Source organism: Bidens hawaiensis, unplaced genomic scaffold, assembly GCF_021521415.1.
Source record: "Bidens hawaiensis isolate Kalapana, Puna unplaced genomic scaffold, B.hawaiensis_p1.1 tig00038535_1, whole genome shotgun sequence".
Lineage (NCBI taxonomy): Eukaryota > Viridiplantae > Streptophyta > Magnoliopsida > Asterales > Asteraceae > Bidens > Bidens hawaiensis.
The window spans coordinates 80315-85393 of NW_027505553.1; the positions used below are offsets into that span (position 1 = coordinate 80315).

At 35.3% G+C, this 5079-nt stretch overlaps 1 pseudogene; it reads left to right on the forward strand.

Annotated features, from left to right (window-relative positions):
• Nucleotides 1–319: 319 nt before the first annotated feature.
• On the forward strand, nt 320–4630 carry LOC143613908 (ABC transporter I family member 11, chloroplastic-like; annotated as a pseudogene).
• The last annotated feature ends 449 nt before the right edge of the window (nt 4631–5079 follow it).

Sequence of the window (5079 nt, forward strand, 5' to 3'; positions counted from 1 at the left end):
GAAGGGAGGCGGCCTAGTTCGATCAACAAGTTACGGATCCAACATACTTCGGCGACGACATTAGCTAGTCCACGATACTTGGCTTCCGCACTAGAACGAGAGACCGTGGATCGTCTCTTTGATGACCATGAAACTAGATTTTCCCCAAGATATACACAATAGCCGGATGTAGAACGACGGGTATCTGGACAACCGGCCCAATCCGTGTCAGTGTAAGTGGTTAACATAGACGTGGATCCGCGATGCATGTAAAGACTTTTATTCAAAGTACCCTTTACATACTGTAGAATACGACGAAGAGATATCATGTGAGCGATCCATGGAGCATGCATGTGCATGCGAATCTGCTACACTGCATAAGATATGTCGGGGCAGGTGAATGTCAAATACTGAAATGCACCCGCAAGTCTACAATACACGGTTGGATCATCCAGAGGCTCTCCGACGTCAGAGCTTAATTTTTCGACGGTATAAATGGGGGTAACACGGGGTTGCAATGCTCCATGTTTGCCCATTTGAGGATGTCCAGTGCATATGTTGTTTGTGATAGAAACATACCATTGGGGTCCCGGGAGACCAACAACCCCAAAAAATAACACAAAGAACCTAAATCCTTCATAGCAAACTCATTGGAAAGATGTGTCAGAAGTTGTTTGAGCTTAGGCGAGGAAGTGGTGAGAATAATGTCGTCTACATAGAGAAGAAGATATGATGTGTCGTGATCTTGCCTATAGATAAAAAAAGAGTGATCACAAGAACTCGAACGAAATCCCAAAGTAGTCACATAATCAGTGAAACGTTGATACCAAGCCCACGAAGCCTATTTCAAACCATACAATAATTTCTTTAATCTGCACACATGATGCGGTAAATGCGGATGACGAAAACCCATTGGTTGATGCATAAAAACTGTCTCCGATAAATTCCTGTGAAGAAACGCATTCTTCACATCAAGTTGACTTATATCCCAACCATGAGATAAAGCAATACTCATAATGACCTGAATCGTAGCCGGTTTGACAACCAAACTAAATGTCTCATCGCAATCAACTCCCACCTATTGAGATCTACCATCACATACCAAACAGGCTTTATAACGTTCAATAGAGCTATTCTAATTGGTTTTATGTTTAAAAATCTACATGCAACGAATAACATTTATGTGTGGTTGATGAGGTACTAACTCCCACTTATTGTCAATAAGCGCATTGAACTCGTCTGTCATAGCACGGGTCCAAACCGGGTTGGTTAAGGCTTCAGTGGGGTTACGTGGAATCGGTTCAAGGGTGTTATGTGTGTGTAGGTTAAGGATTTGTTTAGGCTTGGTAATACCAGCCATTCTTCTACATTTTTTCTAAATCATCATTTTTCTACGTTTCTCATAAAAAATGTGGAATGACCGATTATTCTTCTCTATTTTTCTACATTTCCCATAAATATTTTGAGTTATAGGGATTAAAAATAAAAATTCATCATTTTGGTTAATAATTAATGTAATTGGACATTACCAGTTTAAATATTTAGGATTTGATAACTTTAAGTGATTTATTTATTTTATAGACTTGTATTTTTTTTGTTTAAAACTCAAATTTATAGTGGTTTTGAAATTGAAATATACTTTTTAACTGAATCGATTCGAACTTCATTTTCGAATCGAATCGAAATTCGAATTTGCTATTCTGGATTCGAATCGGATTTGTCGAATTTATTTCGAATTCGAATCCAGTTTAAAATTTTCAAAATTCGAATAATTTGATTCGAATATTTGAAATTCAATTCGTTGAACACCAGAAAGTCTACATATAGTTGATGAAATCACCTAATATTGGACATATTTATATGTAAACAATATAATACAAAATATAATATGAATGACATATATCTGGTTGGAAATAGATTTTATATATAAAGGAAAATCATATGCATTCTGATTCATTTGGTTAAACAGACAGACTATCCCCTGTTTTGGAGGAAGCGGAAGCGGGAAGAGTAAGACTGCCCTTTCGCAGGTTACTTTACTTTCTCACACTGCACTGCAAATAAGAATCTTATGTGTTATTTGCATTTTCTTAGCTCCGTTTATACTCAAACATACACTGATGATGCAACCCCTACTGTCCTATTATCTCCACAAAGAGTTGGTATTATTGTTTTTCAGTTTCCTGAATCCCAACTTGTATCTTGGATTATCAAAATATTTTCTTGGTGATTTGGTTATAACCCAAAACCAAATTCCGAATTTTTACGGATTTGTTTTTCTTTTTTAAGCAATTACTTCGATTAAATGGATTAATTATTTTGTATACGACCCATTCTTTTTTAAGCTCATTTATAGTATGTGTCCCAATATCCATATTTGATCTGGACCTCAATACTAAATCTTTTATATTCTACTAATCAGTCATCGACGGTTCCATGGTTAGGATGTTTTTTATGGTTGGACTATTTAATGGTTTAGGATGTACGTGTTGTGTTTGTTTATTATGCCTTTTTTGACTGTTCATAACACAAACAGAAATAAAATTCAGTCCAATTTGTGTTTTTTGGATGAATTCGATTAATACCGTCTGAATCGATTTGTTCGGTTTTAACCGCAACCGAACCGAATTGAATTTGGTTCGACTACTCCCCTTTCTAAATTCGAGAAGTTTTCGGTTAGGGGTATAAAAATCTCATAACCGAGCAATCGAATATATCGTTAACCGAATCGATGAACACCCATAGCTGTGAGGTTGAATTAGACAAATAAGAAGGTTATTGTATAAAGGGACATCATTCTAAATACACATGTAAATTTAGTCATACTTTTTGGTGATCGACAATAGAAGCCTAGTTTTATTTCTCAACTCACGTTTGCGCAAACATATATGATGTTCTCTGAGGTGAATTATCTTGTAATAGGTACTTTGTGGCAGATAATGTCTTTGGTGAAATTACATTTGGGTTGCCTAGACAGAAATGTGACCTTAGAACTTATTGCTAGAAGACTTGGAAGAGCTATCACTTCGGTATTACCTTCAACCAACACCAACTCACTTTGCTTATGCGTCTTAAAATGCTAAGTTGGTTTAAATTGGATTGCTTTAGATAAGAATCTAAACTCCTTAAAGTGGTGGCTACAAACGACGCCTTGCTCTTGCGGTTCAGCTGGTAATTGACCCGCCTGTTTTGCCACCATGCACGGATGTATCGAATTTGACCACTTTTATATGTCCACCTCACTCAGGTACAAACTCCAGAATTGCTGGTACTTGATGAGCCTCTAGCTGGTCTCGGTATGGAAAATACCTTTTCATCCTTATCTTTCCTAATATTGTTTTTTCATATCTGATCTCAAACAGAACATATTAAAATACACACGTTATTACAAGTATGATACAGTTTTTTAATTATTTTAAATTCGCATCATCATTTACTACTCTTATCCTGCTATACATTTTCACTTTAGATTGGAAAGCACGTGCGGATGTTTTTAAGCTGCTCAAGAGTTTAAAGAAAGAATTGACTATACTTGTTGTAAGCCACGACCTTAAGTTTTTTCATTGTTCTAGACATTCTGGTCACTTTTTCATCTTGAAGTTGGTCAAATTTGATGTTATTGATTGGTGAACCTAATCTTCATATTCATCATAAGATCCATGCTTACTCTTAAATACCCATGCTGATGCAAGATTTGTTGAAGAACAGAATAATTTCCTTCTCTTACTCGGTTTTTCATCATGCATGTTTTTTCTATGCAGCTTGTTTCAAATTTAGGTTGTTTACCTCTCTCACCAAGAAAATCAGCTTCGTTGACATTCAAATTTAAAGGAAAAGAGACCCTCTTTTTTTAATAATACGAACTTTTTTATGGTTGTTGACTTAAATGATTTATTATATTAAACTAGCAAGATGTTCCACAACATACATATTGGAACATAAAAATTTAAAACATCTACTGTAGAAGATTTTCTCAGCTTCTATATAAGTTATTTGGTTATATTAAATTTTACCATAGTTGTCTTTGGAAGCTTTTAGCCTGTAAGTAACTGACTGTGTTGCATGTCATTATTATTATTATGTTGCAAAATGTTAAGACGTAGAAGTAATCAAGAAATCTACGTAATTTAGCAGTCAAAATTAGAAAGTCAAAAAAGGTTTAAAAGTCAAATTGGAACATCGAATTAGAAGGAAAGGACGCGGGTTTTAGGACCCGTCATATGACAGTGGATACCTGCCTGTTAGGTAGTTAAAAACGGTTATTTAGCCATCGTATTCAGGGGTATAAATACCCTCCCATGTACGGACATATATTCAGTCAATATAGTGTGTGTTTGCATGTGTAAATTTTTATTTCTCCTTTATTAAGTTCTTCATGGGTTCTCTGCACAAACATGTTCAGAACCCTCTGTTGTACTTCAATCCTAACGTAAATATATGATCAACGATCCTAGACAACACAAAATCTGTGTACTGCCCTTGTTCACCTGATCAGCTAGTAATCATACGACTTCAGCTATTGCCTATTGATTTTGTTTACTTATGTGAAACATATATTTGCCATAATTGTAGGGAGTTAACACCTTTGGTTGACAAATCATGGAGGATGGATGTGGGTGGAATGCTGAAAGAAGAGCCCCTACCGATGTAATCTTCTCATTGTTTTATTCCTACCTTATGGCTTTCATGTCATCCAGAGGTACTACTAAGTACTAATGCTTAATTAATGGTATAAACATGCTTACACGCATATGGTCAAATGTTCATAATCTGTGAGTTGATATTACCAGCTTTTGTTGGTGAAAAAAAATCAATTCAAATGTATTGTAATTTTAATAATCTGAATACACGTTATCTTTATTCTTAAAGAACACACAAGCTGGTTAGACCTTTACGAATAAAACAAATGCACATATTGGTATCCTGAAAAAAAATGCTTAAAATAAACTATCACAGGTCAAACTATGACAAAAGTCAAACTATTGAAAATGTCTAGTTACTAACACCTCGCTCTAATCGTGATAAAAGTCACTACAGTGTACTTTATTAATCTCATTAGCTTCACTGTGTATCATAACCAAGATCACAGAAGCTGCATCT